This window comes from Wolffia australiana, chromosome 10, assembly GCF_029677425.1.
Source record: "Wolffia australiana isolate 7733 chromosome 10, ASM2967742v1".
Classification (NCBI taxonomy): Eukaryota; Viridiplantae; Streptophyta; class Magnoliopsida; order Alismatales; family Araceae; genus Wolffia; species Wolffia australiana.
This window is the reverse complement of record NC_135844.1, coordinates 2,526,008-2,536,687: the sequence shown is the minus strand read 5'-3', so window position 1 is coordinate 2,536,687 and position 10,680 is coordinate 2,526,008.

Genomic DNA, 10,680 nt, shown 5'->3' with positions numbered 1-10,680 from the left:
TCGTTTCTGCTGGGATGACTTCACCCGCGTGGACGCTGGTTTGTGTTTCTATGGGTGAAACATGAACGCTTGAATCCAGATTTCTCTACCTACGAATCCACAAGGGAGAGATGCTCTTACTTCTCTCTCTGTCTCACTGCGTTTTTCTCTCTTCTAGTTCCTCTTTCTCTCTTCCATTTCTTCTCTCTCTCTCTCTATCGTTTCTGCTGGGATGACTTCATCCGTGTGGACGCTGTATTGTATCCCTATTGAGGAAACATGGACCCTTGAATTCAGGATTTCTCAACCTACCTATCACAACGGAAAGAGACTTCTACTTCTCTCTCTGTCTCACCGCGTTTTTCTCTCTTCTAGTACTTCTCTCTCTCTCTCTCTCTCTCTCTGTCTCTCTTTCTTTTCTGCAGGTTTCGCTCCGCGGCAGGAGAAACCCTCAAAGTCTAGGGGTTCTCCCACCTACCAAGAATTCTACTTCTCAGACTCTGTCTCTCTCTTGAATTTCTTCTCAGACTCTCTATTCTTTTCTACTCTCTCTCTCTTTATTATTTCCGCCGGAACTCTCTGAGTCTCTTGCGTGGTTGTAGTTCCATCTCTTTGGAGAAACAAGATCCTTGAATACACGATTTCCTTACCTACCAAGAGCAAGAGATAGAGAGACTTCTCTATCAGTGTTTCTTCATCTATTTCTTATTTCTCTCTCTCTCTCTCTCTCTCTCTGGGTCTCTGTGTTTCTCGGTCTTCTGTTAGCTATCTTTCTGTTCTCTCTTCTACTTCTTTTCCTTTCTTTCTTTCTCTCTCTCTTTCTCTATCAATCCTGTCTTTATCTCTGTATTATTCGTGGTGGGCGATTTCTTTACCTACCAAGAACAAGAGAGAGAGATTTCTCTCTTAGTGTTTCTTTAGATTCTATTTCTCTCTCTCTCTCTCTCTCTCTCTTTCTGGTTGTCTGTGTTTCTCGCTCTTCTATTATCTGTCAATCTGTTCTCCCTGCTTTTTCTCTTTCCAATGATTCCGTTTGTTTCTCTCTCTGGTTCTCTTTGTTTCTCGCTCTTCTATTATCTGTTTATCTGTTCTCCCTACTTTTTTCTCCTTTTTTATTCTCTCTCTCTCATATACTTCTCTCTATCTATCCTGTTTTTATCTCTATATTATCCATGGTGAGGAATTTCTTTTCCTACTAAGAGCAAGATCCAGAGACTTCTTTCTCTGTGTTTCTTTATATTCAATTTTCCCTCTCTCGCTCTCTCTCCGTCTCTCAGGTTCTCTGTGTTTCTCGCTCTTCTGTAACTAGTGGGGCCCGCTCGCAATGCTCGATTCGGGTAGAGAGAGAAGGGAGAGGAAGCAGCTCCATCCTTATCGTTATACATCCGGGACGCGGACGGGTCGAAGGTTTCGTCCGAGGATGAATTTTTCGTCCCGTCCACGTCCCTGGACGGAACTCCGGACGAAGTTTCGTGCGGGGAACCCCGGACGAGACGACATTTCGTCCCATTGGACGGAAAGATCGTCCGTCCGGGATGTTCGGAAGGTGGACGATCGACCTGGACGACGTTTTTTTTGTTTTTTTTTCTGCGAGAATGCCAATGCGATTAAACAAGTGGATCCTCTAATTCTTGAAAGAGGAAGGGGCCGAAGAGAAGGACAAGGAAGGTTCGTTCTTGGATCGATTTCCAGTGCTGAAATTTCGCTTCTTGTATATTTTTCGATTTAATCTGGTTGTTGTTTGGTTATAGGAATTCCTCCGGACCAGCAGCGTCTGATTTTCGCCGGGAAGCAGCTCGAGGATGGCCGTACCCTCGCCGATTACAACATCCAGAAAGGTATTCGAGGATTGTTTGGTTGTATTCAACAAATTTATTTGGTAATTTAAAATCGGATTTTTACGGTTGCAGAGTCTACCTTGCATCTCGTTCTGAGGTTGAGGGGAGGTATCATTGAGCCTTCGCTCATGGCGCTTGCAAGGAAGTACAACCAAGACAAGATGATCTTATGCCATCTTTCTTTTTTGAAGAACATCATATGTCTACTCTTTTTCTTATTCGGGAATTCTCTTCTCGATGAAAAAAAAAAGTGTATCCTCTAGGTAATCCATCAGATTGTTCCAGAATATCCTCTGATTAATAATAAATTTTTTTCAACAATTCATCATCCCCTTTTAACTATTAACGCAAACATCCTCTATTTACTATTTCATTTACCTAAAGCTGGCATTGAACTTCAACTCCAAGAAAATATTTAGATAAATCTGAAATCAAAACTCATTTCAATTTAAATTACCTAAATCCGATAATTATAATTCTCTTCGATTTCTGTCAGGAGTCGTGTAATATTCATAATTATCTTCGATCTTATCAATCTCACTTGAGTTTTTCAGTGATTCATCAGTCAGTTGCGTTTCGCACTGGAGAACGAAGAAAAGGAAATTTTGTAACAATTTTAACATTCATAACAATTGCCCAACCTTCAAAGAGATTGCCACATTAAAAGAGATTAAATGTTGAAAGAACAAGGTCCAGAAACAGTGTAGGTGAAAGAGAAAATGAGATCATTTTTCAGGAACTGGGACGGAAGGTTGAGGCGGACGTCGTGCACCCATCCATCGCCCTTGCGCAAAAGCAGTCGCCGTTGAGTAAAAAAACCTGCAGGTAGTGAGCACCTGGAACTCAGCAATCATAAAAGAGTGACTGAGCACTCCATAAACAAGCAGAGATGTGTGCTATAGAATGAAAAGAAGAAAGCCCTAAAATATGAAAGCAAGCTGGATGAATGGCAGGAAAGATAAGACGAAAAAATGGAGCCGATCTACAATCGGATAGAAAATTTGCGGAGCTGGGAAAAGAACTATAGAGTTCCTCTGTCGTTCCAGAGCTGAAAAAAGGGCTAGCCTGCTATTGGTTCAGCAGAAAGACGAAAGGAAGAAGAAAGTAAGAAATAAGGACTTGACGAAGAAGAAGAAGGAGAAGATAAAAAGAAGGAGAAGAAAATAAAAACAATGCAAAACATTATAAGAAAGAATAAGACAAAGAAAAGGAAGAGTGAAAAGAAGAAGAAGAAGAAGAAAAATTAGAAGAAGAATAAAGAGGAGACTTAGAAAAGGGCTAGCCTGCTATTGGTTCAGCAGAAAGACGGAAGGAAGAAGAAAATAAGAAATAAGGAGTTGACGACGAAGAAGAAGGAGAAGATAAAAAGAAGGAGAAGAAAATAAAAGCAATGCAAAACATCCCAAGTTACTTATCCAGAACTATCAGTTGGACAATCACAGAAAACTACATCGCACAGATCCGTGTGCGCAAGATCGGACCTTCCCTAGATCTTTTCATTTCTTTTTATTTTCTTCTGCCAAAAACCAGAGAGAACCCAAAAAATCCGCCAACAAGATTTCTCCTACGCAGCCCAATGTAATCATAAAACTCTTTAAAAACCAAAGCGAAGAAACCAAAAAGAGATTGTTAATCAACTCGCTGAAGCCGGATCATAAGATCCAGAAACATGATATGAAGGGTTAGAAGAATGACTTACTGTAAATGGAGAGGGACGTAAATCAGTGGGCCACCTTCCTCTTTTGCCGTTGTTACGCTGTCACATTGAAAGGAGCAAGTTAGAAAAAAAAAATGCTAAAACAAAATGTGTAACGTAACTCACCGTCCGAAAAGCTGTCGTGATTGTCAAGGTCGTCCTCTGAGTCAGACAAGCACTGCTCTGCGCGGCGGAACCATGCACGGAGCATCATCAACGTCTCTATGCTGTCTGCATCTAGGCGACCTCTACGGTACGTGGTGATGCCTCGACCAATGGAAAATAGCCGCTCCACTGGTGCACTTGTGGGGCTTACGGCCAGAAATTGGGACGCAATTTTTGTCAAATTCGGGAAGTACCGAGTTCCAACATCCTTCCACCAGCATAGTGGACTGTCTTCCTCTTCACTGCACGGGATATTTAGATACTTCTCCAGCTCCTACCGAGGTGTTGCACGTGGGCGCCGAGACTTGCCCGGACGAATATACTGTCGCTTGGTGGACGGAAACTGACCCGGGCGGTGTCTTCCAGCTCCCTCATCCTGCTCTAAATCACACCCAGTAGCGCTCGTTGTACACACACTGTCGAGAAGACCGCCGATGAATGAAAGCACGCCTTCGCGATACGACGGATGCACGACCTCTATCTTGGAGAATGGATCCAGGGTTCCCGCGGTCGCCACTGTCTGATTGGCCCAAATTACATTTGCATACTGCATCAACTTATTATACATGGAAGTACAGGCGGAGCGCAACGCTTCCCTCCGCTTGTCATCCAAGGTAGACCCGGCATTAGTCATAGCATGCTCAAGTTGGGCCCTCATGTCTGAGATCAACGATGTCACGTCAGTGATCGGCAATCTCTTTGCGGAACAGACGTAGTCGGAACCTGCACACAATGGCCCCAAGATACCGAGATATTCCTCGATTAAATCCCAGTCCTCCTGACATAGCGTGTAGTCCTTACACGGTGTGGAAAGAAACCTCACAGCCATATGGTCGAGCACGTCCTTCTTCGCAAGAGCACGCTCTAACATCTTGAATGTGGAGTTCCAGCATGTCGGGCAGTCCACTTTTATCTTGTTCGCATTAGGAAGTTCAAACATCTTGCACATATCTACATATTTCTCCATCCGTTGCGTGGACCCCTGAATAGCGTTGACGATGGATCTGATGCGTGAGACGGCTACTCCCAGGGGTGCATAAGTCGGTGAACTGCAGTCGTCACCTTGCGAGTCGATGAGTTCATTAGTGCCCAATGCAGCATATGGCCGAAGATCTCGAACCCGTAGTGTGCCAACTTTTGGTGCTTCAGGGTTACGTATGATCCTCAGTCCGGACTGGACTACAAGGTTGAGAACATGTGCTATGCACGGTACATGCCTATCCATAGTGAATTCTGGATTTACGGTCTGCAGCTGATCTACAATTGACGCCATCATAGTTTTGTTGTTTGACGCGTTGTCCGTCGTAATGGCACAGAGCTTCGACTCTATCCCATACTCATATGCAACCTCCACAACGAGCCTCGCCAGGTTTGTGCCGCAATGAGACCCCTTGATGGGCCGGATAGCAAGTAGTAGATCGCACAGCTTCCAATCGACGTCGATCCAGTGGGCAGTTACCCCTAGAAGGGAGAGGTTATTACCTGACGTCCATGCGTCCACTGTTAGTGAGACGCTATGAATTCCAGCAAACATCTCTACTAGCTTTCCTCGGACTTCTGTATACATGGTAAACGCCGTTGCTTTCACCGCATCAGGGCCAGGGACGTCGCCAACCGACTGCGTCCCGTAGTACCATAATCTTCTGAACGACTTCTTCTTCACAAGTTGCCACGGAAGATCATTGTCACAAATGAATCTGACAAACTCTTCCTTCGTATGCTCCTTGGAGATGCCACATAAGTAAAGCTTGGCTGACAGGAAGTCATACTCGAACAACCTCCTTTGATTCCTGGGGACGCCCTTCAGTTCATCATGAAATTTGCGATGCGTCTTCTCTATATGTCTCCAGAACACATTCGTGCTCCTGTCCTTATTCCCCTTGATAATGACCTTATGATTGGGGTTCTGCGCTAGACATAACGTACACTAGTACTCGTTCGGGCCGAGTTCAACAAATTGGTCTAAAACTTTAGACCGCTTGCGCCTACCACTTCCAGATGACACATTGTCATCGATCTCTACCGCGTAGCACTCCATAGACTCCGACATCGTGGCTCTAGCTGTTGACTTCGGAGTGGTAACAGATGTAGATTCCATATCTATAGCAGAATTAATCACAACATATTTTCGGTCATGTTAACCACACAAAGATCGAGCAAAAATTCACAACTTATTTTCAGTCATGTTAATCATTCGTAAGGATGACAGCTACGGAGAAAAAAATTTACACGGAGATGATCGAGCAACATTCGGGCCGACGCATAACTAATAAATAAACAAAGAAAGATCGCTGGACAGCTAGATTAACTAGAAAGAAAGATTATGTCAATTATAAGAATACACCAACTGTGAGATTCATTTAATCAAAAATATGCGTAGCACATACGAAAAGGTATCCACCCATAGAAATATGAGAAGGACAGACGAATCAATGGGCACACAGGGAAGAATTAGAAACAGTATCGGACACGTAGTATTCAAGGACCGCTTCTTAGAAGAAAGGACACGCCGCAGCAAAGCCCTGCGCCTGCACCGACCTACAGAGGCCAAAATTTTAGCCGTAAAAATAATTTGTACTGACGTATAATTCGGCTATTTTGATGACACATACCTTGAATACTGGAATATACATATTCCTCTATTCAATTCGGCTATATACATATATATGAATCTATCTAACAGTCGATACCTATCCAGATCGACCGTTACATACATAAATAGATAGCTACGTAGATAACTATGTAGATAGATATATAGATAGATTTATAGCTAGACATAAAGTTAGATAGATATAGTGATCAACAGATATATAGCTATGTAGAGTGATAGGTATGAATCTATCCAAAATATCTATAGCTACATAGACTAATATGTATATGTATGCATCTATCCAACAGCCGATACCTATCCAGATAGACTGTTACATAGATAGATATATAGATATATTTATACATAGACATACAGATAGATACATAGAGTGATCAACAGATATATAGCTACGTAGAGTGATAGGTATGAATATATCCAACAGATATATAGCTACATTGAGCAATATGTATATGTATGCATCTATCCAACAGGTAGATATAGGTAGGTAGGTATCGTCTGTATAAGTAGGTATCGACTGTTGGATAGATGCATATATAGGTAGGTAGGTAGATATATAGCTACATAGAGTGATCGACAAATAAAACTGACAGAAAGATTGAGAGATATACCGATAGATATGTACATAGCTAGATAGTTCGACTCTTACATAGGTAGATTGGTACACAGATAGATATAAAGATCTTTGGATATGCCACATAGAGAGGTAGGATACCAGAAAGAAAAAACGCTAAATAATCTGACGGAAAGATTCAGAGATACATACAGACATAGATAGATAGATAGATAGATAGATAGAAAATCAGATAGATAGATAGCTAGCTAGATAGCTCGACTCTTACATAGGTAGATTGGTACACAGATAGATAGAAAGATCTTTGGATATGCCACATAGAGAGGTAGGATACCAGAAAGAAAAAACGCTAAATAATCTGACGGAAAGATTCAGAGATACATACAGACATAGATAGATAGAAAATCAGATAGATAGATAGCTAGCTAGATAGCTCGACTCTTACATAGGTAGATTGGTACACAGATAGATAGAAAGATCTTTGGATATGCCACATAGAGAGGTAGGATACCAGAAAGAAAAAACGCTAAATAATCTGATGGAAAGATTCAGAGATACATACAGACATAGATAGATAGATAGATAGATAGATAGAAAATCAGATAGATAGATAGCTAGCTAGATAGCTCGACTCTTACATAGGTAGATTGGTACACAGATAGATATAAAGATCTTTGGATATGCCACATAGAGAGGTAGGATACCAGAAAGAAAAAATGCTAAATAATCTGACGGAAAGATTCAGAGATACGTACAGACATAGATAGATAGATAGATAGATAGATAGATAGATAGATAGATAGATAGCTAGATATATAGAAGGAAAGATCGACAGATAGATACATAGATAGGTTGAATTTTAGATAGAAATATCGATAGAAATCCGATAGAAATACCGATAGATATGTAGATACATAGATAGATATGTACCTTGCCGGCGCCCTTTCGCGTCCCTGTCACGAGCTCGATGGATGTTGAAGACGATGACACCGATTTGCGCCGCCGATTCGTGCTCCCGCCGATTCGTTCCACCTCTCCAAACCAAGAACCGTGCTCACGCCGATGCATTTTCAAAGGGCTAGGGCAGGCGCGATGTTTTTCGGTTTAATTTCGTCCCTATGGGACGAAATTTCGTCCCAGGGCCTTCGGACGAACCGAAAATTCGTCCCAGGGTATGTCGGACGGGACGATTTCGGACGACATTTCGTCCCGTCCTTCGTCCCGGGGGAATCGCTGGACGTTCGCTGGGACGAAGATCGTCCCATCCCGTCCGGCGTCCTCGTCCGGGACGATCCGGATGTATACTAATCGTTGGAGAGAAGAAAATCAGTATCTCGAATTATTTAAATCATAAATATTATGAATTAATCATCGCCGGATTTTGAGAAACTTCAAAAATCAACCAGAAGGATAAAATTGTATAAAGAGAAGAGAGAGAAAGCAAGGCTGTCCTTATTCTGGGAGATAGGAAAAAAATACCATCGTCGAAATTCATTAATTTCATTAAAATACATTAATTTCAGAAAATAGATACAAAACTCAACAGAATCTGCCGTTAATCCATTTTCAGCGGAAAATAGATTCAAAAATAGATTCATTTTCCGAAAATAGATTAAAAAATCAACAGCATCTGTTGTTGATCCATTTCGGCAGACAATAGATTCAAAAGTCATTAATTTCATTAAAATACTCTCAGACTTTCAATAAAATACATTTTCAGCAGAAAAAAATTCAAAACTCAGTATTTTCATTAAAATACATTAATTTCAGAAGAGAAGCGTCCGCAGATACAAAAGCATATGCGGTGGATGCATTTTCAGCAGAAAACAGGTTCAAAATAGATTCATTTGCAGAAAACAGATTCTAAATTTTAGACAATAGATTCACAATTCAACAACATCTGCCGTTTATCCATTTTCAGCAGAAAACTGATTCAAAAGTCATCATCTTTATTAAAATACATTCAAAATTTCATTAAAATACATTTTCAGCAGAAAATAGCTTCACAGTTCATTAATTTCATTAAAATACATTGATTTCAGAAAAAAAGAGTAAAAAATCAGCAGCATCTGCCGTTGATCCATTTTCAGCCGAAATTAGATTCAAAAATCGATTCCTTTTTAGAAAACATATTCTAAATTTCAATAAAGTAGATTCAAAATTCCACAGCATCTGCTGTTGATCCATTTTTTAGCAGAAAATAGATTCAAAAATATATTCATTTTTGAAATTCAACGGCACACTTTGATTGGATAAAAAATTAGAAACATGGATGGTCCAGATGGAATGCGTGTCGACAGACAGAGAGAGAGAGAGAGAGAGAGAGAGAGAGAGAGAGAGAGAGGGGGAGGGAGAGAGAGAGAGAGAGAGAGAGAGAGAGAGAGAGAGAGAGAGAGAGAGAGAGAGAGAGAGAGAGAGAGAGAGAGAGAGAGAGAGAGAGAGAGAGAGAGAGAGCGAGAGAGAGAGAGAGAGAGAGAGGGAGAGAGAGAGAGAGAGAGAGAGAGAGAGAGAGAGAGAGAGAGAGAGAGAGAGAGAGAGAGAGAGAGAGAGAGAGAGAGAGAGAGAGAGAGAGAGAGAGAGAGAGAGAGAGAGAGAGAGAGAGAGAGAGAGAGAGAGAGAGAGAGAGAGAGAGGGAGAACAGATGAAATGCTTTACACTCCAAAGCACTGCTCACGCACGCCCGCCTCATTCTTCCCCTAAATTTCTGTCCATCGTCATTCCGACATCATGTGGCCCTATTTCTCTTCAGATCCTATTATAGAATGGCACAGTTTCATCACAAAATAGATTAAAAAACAGATTCATTTTCAGAAAATAGATTCAAAATTTCAGAAAAAATATATTCAAAAGTCAACAGCATCCGTTGATCCATTTTCAGCATAAAATAGATTCAAAAGTCATTTATTTCATTAAAATACAGTAAAAAATTCCTCTAAAATACATTTTCAGAAAATAGATTCAAAAATCAACAGCTTCGATCCATTTTCAGCAGAAAATACATTCAAGTGTCATTAATTTCATTAAAATACATTCAAATTTTCATTAAAATACATTTTCAGCAGAAAGTAGATTCAAAATTTCATTAATTTCATTAAAATACATTAATAGATTCGAAATTCATTAATTTCATTAAAATACATTAATAGATTCAAAATTCATTAATTTCATTAAAATAGATTCCGAGGAAGATTTTGTCATCAGATTTCGCCCTAATCTTAGGACGTGATTCTCATAATTGATCGAGGTTTTCGCTACGATCGATCGAAGCAAACCCTATTACGATTTGCATTCTTTATCTGTATTTTCTGCTCTGAAATGCATAAAAAATATCCTTAAATCTCAGAGAAATAGAGAGATTTGCATACGATTGCTCTACTTTGTTCATCCTGCTCGAGAAATTCAGAAATCAAATCAAAGATCAATCGCTGCCAAACTTGCAGAGATCTTGAAAATTGTAGATCTTGGAAGAAACTTCCGAGGAAGATTTTGAATTAAAGATTTTGTCATCAGATTTTGCCCTAATCTTAGGACGTGATTCTCATAATTAATCAAGGTTTTCGGCACGATCGATCGACGCAAACCCTACAACGATTTGCATTCTCTATCCATATTTTTTGCTCTGAGCTGCATAAAAACTATCCTTAGATACACAAACCATTGACAGTTCAAAACAACTTCGAACTTAGAGTGAAATTATAAGAAGAAAATAAGAAGCAGATCTATTCAAAGAAAACATAAACTCGGGTACCAAACATGCAAAAAAAGATGCGTCACCAAATTGTTTTCAGAAAGGAAGAATAAATATTCATAAAATGACTTC